We start from the raw sequence: 9,143 nt of genomic DNA, 5'->3' as shown, positions 1-9,143 counted from the left end.
CTTGTATACTACTGGTGAAAAGGAACTCACTACTTTCTAAGGCTGGGTGTTTTTTTTTTTTTTTTTTTCTGGGTGCAGCTTATGAAAAAAATTCATATTAGCCCCAAACATTAGAAACAGGCAGGGTCTCCTTCCCTCCATATACCATCACTGTGCCCTGTGGAGGAAGGACACATGCAGATGGGCTCTCTTCTACAGAGGCAGCAGGAGCTCACCAGCCGCCAGTCTCCACTGTCAGATACAGCATCTAGAGACCCATATGGGTCAGCACGAATGCTGAGCCTGGTATTCATAACCATCCTGCCTGAAGGACACCCTCCCTGAGGGAGTAATGGGCCCAAAGACTGGAAGACCATTGGTGCTCCAGGGTAACCAACTCACTTGGAGAAAACTGTTGGGTTGTGGGTTGGAAGGAGTAGGCTCCACATTCTTTTTGCTGGTCTGCAAGGGTAATATCATTGGTTTAAGTTGAAGTTTCCAGAACTATTGTGCAAGCTAATGGACTGAACTGGAATATTGCAGATGGAATGGATGAGGCCCCTGTGAGCTGCCTGTCATGTAGTAGGTACCTAAGAAATGTTTGCTGGCACTTTGGTAATCAGTATGGCAGTTTCTCAGAAAATTGGGAATCAATCTACCTCAAGAACCAGCTATACCACTCTTGGGCATACACCCAAGGAATGCTCAATCATACCACAAGGACACATGCTCAACTATGTTCATAGCAGCATTATTTGTAATAGCCAGAACCTGGAAACAACCTAGATTAGATGCCCCTCAACCGAACAATGGATAAAGAAAATGTGGTACATATACACAACGGAGTGTTACTCAGAAGTAAAAACAATGACATGAAATTTGCAGGCAAATGGATAGAACTAGAAAGTATCATCCTGAGTGAGGTAACCCAAACTCAGAAGGACAAACTCATCCACTCACTCATAAGTGGATACCAGATGTAAAGCAAAGGATAACCAGACTACAACCCACAGCTCCAGAAGTTAGTTAACAAGGAGGACCCTAAGAGTGACACATAGATTACCCTGCAAAGGAGAAATAGATGAGATCTACATGAGCGAACTGGAGGTGAGGGGGGGCAATGGAGGGTAAGGGATGGGGGATGAGAACATAAGGGAACGAGAGGTTCAAGCTGGAACAGGGACAGATTAGGAGAGCAAGGGAAGAGATGCCATAATAAATGGAGAAATCATGGCAACAGGGAGAAACAGGGTGCTAGGGAAGTTAACAGAAATCCACAAGGATGACCCCAACCTTAGACTACTAGCAACAGTTGAGAGGGTGCCTGAACTGGCTTACTGTGGTAATCAGATCGGTGAATACCCTGTCATCATAGAGCCTTCATCCAGTAACTGATGGAAGCAGGTGCGGAGATCCACAGCCAAGCACCAGGCCAAGCTCCAAGAGCCCAATTGATGAAAGAGAGGAGGGATTCTATGAGCAAGGAACATGCGATCATGATGGGGAAACCTACAGAGATGGCCAGGCCAAACTAGTGGAAACTCATGAACTATGGACCAATAGCTGTGGAGCCCCCATGGGACTGGACTAGGCCCTCTGGACAGGCCAGACAGTTGTTTAGCTTGAACTGGTTAAGGGGTCCCCTGGCAGTGGGATTGGGATCCATCCCTGGTGCATGAGTGGGCTTTTTGGAGCCCAGTACCTATGGTGGGACACCTTGTACAGCCTTGATGCAGGGGGAGGGGCTTGGACCTGCCTCAGCTTAATGTACCAGGCTCTGCTGACTCCCCATGGGAGGCCTTGCCTTGGAGGTGGGAATGGGAGGTAGGTTGGGGGGGCACTTTGGGGGGAGGGAGGAAGGAAGAGAGGGGGATCTGTGGTTGGTATGTAAAATGAATAGAAAATTTCTTAATAATAAAAAAGAAAACATAAAGGAAAATATAAAAATTTTGGAAATGTTTGCTGGGCTTCAACTGTGTGAGGCAGGATGGAAAATCCTACAGTTCTTCAGAGTCACTAAGAACTTGCTTGCTTACCATTGGACATCCCAACTGGCTCTTGCTGTAGTAGCCTGGGGCTAGAGAACTGAAAGCCAGTGTCTCACCAGCCTAAAAGTCACTGTATCCTTGCACAGTGATAATGAGGGCCTGCAAAGGACTCAGCAGAAGTGGTAGAAATGACAAGGACGAGAACACAGGAGAGTGACTGGTTTCTAGGTCTCAGGAATAGGGGCTCAAGGCAAGGTGTCTGGGATGGGATGGGGGTGGGGGTACCAGAAGATGCTGCCCCCAAACAGAATGGTGCCATACACACATACTGTGCTGTATTGGGAGGTTATATCAAGAGCTGTTCCTGGCTAGGAACAGTTAGGGGCTTAGATACATCCCATATTAGTGTCAGGAGGCTAGTATAAAGACAAGCTGAGGACACGGGGATCAGTTCTGCAGCCACAACCTTGGTACTTGCCTGCCTCCAGACACTGGGAAAGGGTCCTGTTGTAGGATGGCAGACAGGGCAGAGCAGGGCAGGGCAGGGCAGCCACAGCTATGTGACTGCTATGGGCCCTTTAAGCAGCCTGGAGACAAGTGGCAACTTTAGTCATAAGACCTGAGATTATTTAGTGTTTGCAAGCTGCAGGAGCCAGTCCCTTACAGGGGGAGAGCACTGGTCCCTTTCTTTGTTCCTCCACTGCACAGACCTCTGTGGTGGCCTCCAGTCCTGTGGCACCTTCCTCAAGCAGCAGCTACCCAAGAATGCCTGGGATGCTTGGGAGGTGGGAACAGGCCCCTAAACCCTGAATGTGCTGTGTGACCTTGGACATGTCCCTGCCTCTCTCTGGTCTCATACTTTTGGGTATTCTCTCCAGAATAACAATACTCAGGGTCTGGGCTGTGGGCATTGTGGCACTCTCAGCCACCTCTTAGCCTGTCTTTTCTAGCACCAGGGGGTTGGGGGGAAGCTATTTTTCAAATTCAACTCCTGGGCTCTTATGGGCAGGTAGGTTCAGAGGCCTGGCTACCTTGCCATCCATAAGGAGCAGAGCACAATGCTGGGGTAGGGAAGGATGATTAGAAAGCCAAGCTGGTGTCCCCTCTGGAGCTGGTGAGGGGGCTACCACTGACTGGCCAGAGTGAACACAGACGGGTAGATGGTGGCCATGAAATGGAACAGCGAGTGGTTCAGCAGAGTGCAGAGCCAGACTCCTGCTTCTGGCCACCAGGTAGGAACTGAGCATGCTCAGAACAACACACACACACACACACACACACACACACACACACACACACACACACACTTGACCAGGCAGAGCCCACTGCTGTCCTTGGAAGCCTCATGGAGTGTACAGAGCCAGGGGAGGGGACACCCACAGTCATCTTTCTGCTCAGTTTGCTCCAGTGACAGATCAGCTGTGACAGTTTACAGCTTGGCAATTTAGGGTAGTTACTACCCAGCAGAAACATGGAAGGGGGTTTTCCCTGGGACTCCTGGAGGTGTTGATGATCCTTGTACATCTCTGCTGACCTGGCCTGCCAAGGCACAGCCTAAGGGCAGCTGCTGTGCTCAGGGTGGGGGTGGAATTTCTCACACTGAGCCTCACCCGAAAGTTCCCGACCCAAACTGCTGGATAGGAATAGCGTTTCCTTTACCAGCCCCCAGCACATTTCACACCCTATGGTTTTGCCTCTTGTCCCATACTGGGCCCAAAGGTTTCATGATATCTTGCTCCTAAACCTTGACCCTAGAGCTAATTTCACTGCGGGGAACCTACCAGGAGCCCCCCCCCCCAGGCCCCCCGAGATCAAGATTCAGCAAGAAGGGCTGCCCGAGGCCTCACAGCAGGTTAGAGGCAGGGCCAATTTTGGATCTGGTCCCTCTGGCCCGGGCTCCTCAGCCCAAACTAAGCTTTCACCCACTCCCGGGCGCGTCCAGCAAGCTGGAGCAAATTCCTGAGATGCTTCGACCTCCCTCCCTCCCGCAGGCTTGGGACGGAGAAGCGCAGGCGGGATTTCTCCAGGTTGGGGGGGGGGGCGAGGAGGCAGGGGGCACAGGGCGACCCCCGGGCTCAGTCCTCGGTGCACAGCAGGAGGCACCGCATTGGCGCGACAGGCACCCGCCCCCACCTGGATCGCTAGCACCCTGCTGCGCCGGCCGCAGAGCACCCGGCAGCGTCCTCCGCGCGTTCCAGGGGCCGCCCCGCATGCGAGGCCGGTGGCGCCGGGTCCCCCGAGCCTACAAGCCCGCAACGCGCGCGCGCGAAACCATCGTGGCTCTGGTAGCCCGCCGGGGTCCGTACAGCCCGGCCCCGCGAGTGTGCCCTGTGCCCTGCCCTCCCGCTCGTTCGTTCCTACCTCTGGGTGCCCGCAGCCGCCGAGCGCGCGCCGACCAGCCGAGAGCGCGGCCCCTAAACGTCCGGCCGCGGGGCGCGGGGTCCAGGGACGCACAGAACCGGAGCCTGACCCCGCGCCCCGCCCGACGTGACCTTGGCGGGGGGGGGGGTCCTCTCTGTGTCCGGCCTCAGTTTCCCCCTTCCGAAGGTGTGCGCCCGCGCCTGTGTGTGTGTCGGGGGTGGGGGGGGGGGGAGGACGGGTGCCGCCCCAGTCAACGACGTCACCCAAGTCCGGGCGAGTGGAGGGCGCTGGAGGCCGCGGGACCGCCGCAGCGGATAGGCCAGGTTGCCCGGCACGCGGAAAACCGGCGCGGAGTGGTCCGCACGGCCGCCCCTTGTCTTTCTCCTAGATACCCAAATCAATACCTAGTCAAAAAGCAGACCGGGGCCACCCTCTCTGGCCCTCCCAAGGCGACCTGCTGCCAGTGCTCCTCCTCCCGCGCTCGTCCGCAGCTTGCTGAGACCGGCCAGAGAGGGCAAGCTACTGTCTCCGCGTCACACAGGGTCGGGACTGCTGAGGTCGACTCGGGCACCACGCCCCTCCGCTGCCCCTTTAGGACCCACGCTGTTCAGTAGGGCGAAGGGAGGGCAGGGGATCTGGGCTCCTCATCCTGCTAGAGCAAAGAACTGGGCACCAAATAAATGCTGGGATGGGTCTCAAGTAACCTGGCAACGGTCTTTGAGAATGTGGTAGGGCAGTCTGGACCGAGGAACCCAAGTTTGGGGGAAGAAATAGCCTGGATGGGGGAGCTGGGCCTGGAAGGGGTAGGGACCGGGAAGGTGCGTGTGCAGGGCTGTGCCTAAGGAAAAGACGCGGATGGGAAAGCGTTGCGGGCTGTGCAGTGGAGTGAAGAGGTGTGGGGAACACACAGCCCCCGACCCTGAAAACTGGACTGTCCTTCCTAGGCAGAGGTCCCCGGTCCCCCGCCAGGTGGAGCAAGGGCGCCCGTAGCTGGCAATGCATCCAAGCAGCGCCCCCTGGTGACGAAAAGCGGCAAGGCAAGAGGCTGGAAGGATTCAGCTGCCGCCATCCTGCCTGGAGGTATCTGGGGGAGTGATGTCATGTGTGAGCAGATGGGGCTGGATTAGGGCCGCCATTAGGATGTGTGACCTTGGACAAGGCGCTTCCCCTTACTGGACTTTTATTTTATCCCCTACTTTTTTATTTATTGAGACAGTCTCACTCTAGTCCAGGCTTGCATGGAACTGTGTAGCTCAGGCTAGTCTTGAACTCATGACAATTCTCGTGCCTCAGTTCTGTGAGTAGAGGTGTTAGCTCCCATGCTGACACCCAACTCTTTCAGAATTTAGTGAACCCTAAAGTATTACTATTGATGACAAAGCTAAGGGATAGTCTAACTCCTGGTCTGCTTGGTCCTTGGTCCTCCTCTCCCTGACCTCTGGCAATCATAAACCCAGGCCGGGTGGCCCACTAGGTGCAACCCTAGTACTTCGGAGATTATTTTTTCAGACCTTTTCCCTCCTTCAAAAATAAACCTATGGCACCTTGCTAGTGCCCATAGTAGGGCAGTAGGATGGGTTCACAAGACAAGGTGTGAGTCTTACCCACCCTACACTCCATTTCCCCTCCCCCAAACTAGTTATACCCTTGCACAGTGTTAGAGCAATGGATTATTGTTTTAGTATGGTTAAGACAGGGTCTCACTATGTAGCCTCAGCTAGCCCGTGACTCCCTTGGAAGATCAGGCTAACTTCAAACTCACAGGGATTCTCCTGCCTCTGCCTCTCAAGTGCTGGAATTAAAGGTGTGCCCCACCATGCTTTACTAGTTTAAAAACATATTCTTAAAAGCAGCACTTCAAAGAGGAAGATCCTTGTGCAGTTTTTATAACTAGCATTGCTGGTGTGGAGCTCAGTTACTGGGATGCTGGAAGGACAGGCGACAGAAGACAGGCTGACCAGGGCTGTGGCAGCCCTGTGACTCTAGCCAGGTCCCATCACCTCTCTGAGCGGGCCTGCTGCACTGACGTGTGGAAAGTGTACAAAGGGCACTATGCAGATGCCTCATTCCCAAAGGCCAAGAAAGCAAATGTTGATGTATTGAACTATATCAAATCAGAATACCACAAATACGGTAAAAAAGACAAATGTCCCCCCAAAAACAATGTCTGCTGCACATAGGGCAAGTTAATGAAGAGAAGGAGAGGAAAGTGCTCCTTTCAATCGATAGGATGACTAACCCATTAGAAAACAGCCCAGACGATGAAAGCCATTTAGGAAAAATATTCACTCCTGCTTGTAATTAAATGCACATTAAAGAAATGCAATCAAAACACAATCCAATTCACTTGCTTAAAAAACAAAACAAAACTCTACCTATTTGGGGGCTGGAAAGATGGCTCAGTAGTTAAAAACACTTGCTGTTCTTACAGAGGACCCAAGTTTGGTTTCCAGCACTCACATTTCTCCTTTGCTGGTCTTTGTGTTTCAAAAAGTCAAATACAGACAGTCCCCATGCTATGATAATTCAACTTACATTTTCCTTACTTTACAATGGTGAGTGCCATGTACTCAGTGACATGTCAGTGACACACACTCCAGACTTGAATTCTGATCTTTCCCTGAGCTGGTGAGAGGCAGTCCTACCATCTTTCAAGATGCTGGAATAAGGCAGTGAACAAGCATCCCATGGGGGACTAGCCCACTCTACACAACAGGTGTTGCAGAGCTGGACAGTCAAGCTGCTACTGTATTGAATGAATTTTTAACCCAACATTTTCAGTTCATGATTCAGGGTATGTTGAATGTGGTTGTTTGGATCTTAAGTATCCCCCAAAGGTCCATGTAAAGTAGCTTTGGTCTCCAGGGTGGCAACACCCGGATAGTAGAACCTCTGCTCTTTCTTTCTTCTTTCTCATGCTTTGGCTCGTAGTTCCCTCTGCTTCCTGATCCTGCCATGATGTACTATGCTCCTATGGGCCTGAAAACAATGGAGCCAAGCAACAATGGATGGAAACCTCTACAACTGTAAGTCAAAACAAGATGTTTGTTACACTATGGGAGGGCTGACATGCATGCTCATGTTAACTATTTGTGCCTTTGGCAGTAAAGGGGCACAGAATCTCTGCTGATCCCTGCATATGCTACCTCTGACAAGGATGAGCCAGAGAAAGGCACAGAAGAATCCTGGAAAGAGCAAGGAGAGTTAGGAACAGGACAGGAGGGGACTGGCTTTCCACTGAAACATTCCACTTACACACACATGTGTATATCTATGTATGTTTTGTATATATGTATGTATACACATCTATGTATATGTATGTATAATCTCACTAAACAGTTGTACTGCTGGGTTTGCTGGATTTTTTGTTTGCTTGTTTTTGTTTTGTTTTGTTTTGTTTGTTTTTTGAGACAGGGTTTCTCTGTGTATCCCTGATTATCCTGGAACTCTGTAGACCAGTCTGGTTTTGAACTCAGAGATCTGCCTGACTTGCCTATGGACTGCTAGGATTAAAGGTATGTGTCACTATCCCTGACTTGAGTGTATTGCTGCTTTTCACAATATGTTTACAAATAATAAATTTCTGGAGCTGGAAAGATGGTTTAATGGTTAAGAGCACTTGTTGCTCTTGAAGAGGACCTGGGTTTGATTCCCAGCACCCACCTAGTGGTTCAAAACCATCCATAACTCCAGTCCCAAAGGATCATGAGCACTGGGCACACACACAGTGCATATACTGACATGTAGGCAAAATATTCACACACATAAATATAAAAATTTAAAAAGAAAATAGCAATTTCTGAGCCTAGACATGGTGTTGGGAAGTATGGTATCTAGGGCCTGCTCTGGCACAGGCTTGGGAGGATGACCTGCATGACCTGGGGATTGAGGGTGCCCTTTCTAAGTCCTACAGTTCCCTCTACCAAGTGGACAGGAAGCAGAAGACAAGTGCCCACCTGAAGGGACACTAGCCCACTCAAGCATGGCTCTGGCAGGCCTTGCTCTTCTCCCCCATCCCCTCTGCCTTGTTAGAAACCATTAGATTACATTCCTAAAGCTAGCCCCCAAGGTCTAGTCCCTTACTGGCCACTTCTTCCTCCTGAGGCTGACCACCAAGGTCCAGCTATCAAAGTATTGAAGTCCAGTAACCAGAAGCCCCCTTTGGCTCACCTAATTACCATGCCTCATCCTAGCATGGGGTTTCCCCCTTTACTGTTACATTTATAAACCACCATTTTACTGTTTCTCTTCTCTATCCAGAGGCAATCCTTTGCCCTCTGGGACATGTACCCCTTCCCCTTTCCCGTGTCCCCCTTCTCCGTTACCACCACATCCTAGCCCATTCTAACACAGACCTCTCCCTTTTCTCTTCTTAACAATTAAATCTGCAAGGTCATTTGCTGCTGTTTTTCTGCCTGACTCAGAAAGCAGTCACTTTAACTTTTCTTCCCCACTTAGTAAAAGATCTCTCTGGGAAAACAGGTATTTGAGGGTGGTTGGTGCCTAATCTGGGATCCGGGAGGAAGCCCCTGCCATGTGGACACCACCAGTCCAGAATCTTCTCAGCAGAAGAGCTGAGTATTGAAATGGCCCCTGGGGAGATGGGAATAGCAGAGTTGAGTGTCAGGGGCCCCAAGTGACTTTGGAGATCCCCCTGACTCCCTCAGGGCCAGTCCCATCTACCCATGTCCATGTCCTGTCTGGAAATACTTGGTTCATGTTTCCTGCCTGGGGTTACCCTGGCAATAGCTCTGTCATCTCTCTGGGCTGGAGGTCAGTCCCGTGGCATGGGACAGATGATCAAACTCTGGATAC

The 9,143-nt window shown here is 51.3% G+C and overlaps 1 protein-coding gene and 1 long non-coding RNA gene across 10 annotated transcripts in view; one reads left to right on the top strand and one right to left on the bottom strand.

The window, feature by feature from the left end:
• The window catches only part of Iqsec1 (IQ motif and Sec7 domain ArfGEF 1), a 334,707-nt gene that overhangs the window by 58,086 nt on the left and 267,478 nt on the right, over nucleotides 1-9,143 (bottom strand). The window contains exon 1 of one of the 9 annotated variants that reach the window (XM_036182946.1): nucleotides 4,329-4,381. The exons of the other annotated variants lie outside the window; for them this stretch is intronic. The gene's annotated coding sequence lies outside the window, so the exon portion shown is untranslated. Of the gene's footprint in view, nucleotides 1-4,328; nucleotides 4,382-9,143 lie in introns of those variants that run through there. 9 annotated transcript variants of the gene reach the window in all.
• LOC118580904 lies at nucleotides 4,595-7,686 on the top strand. The gene is made up of 4 exons (XR_004944574.1): nucleotides 4,595-4,938; nucleotides 5,273-5,408; nucleotides 7,260-7,354; nucleotides 7,434-7,686. It is a non-coding gene; the product is annotated as an uncharacterized LOC118580904 (long non-coding RNA).

The sequence above is a fragment of the Onychomys torridus genome, chromosome 3 (genome assembly GCF_903995425.1).
Source record: "Onychomys torridus chromosome 3, mOncTor1.1, whole genome shotgun sequence".
NCBI lineage: Eukaryota > Metazoa > Chordata > Mammalia > Rodentia > Cricetidae > Onychomys > Onychomys torridus.
Note: the sequence above shows the minus strand (reverse complement) of the source record. Positions and strands in the feature narration are given on the sequence as shown.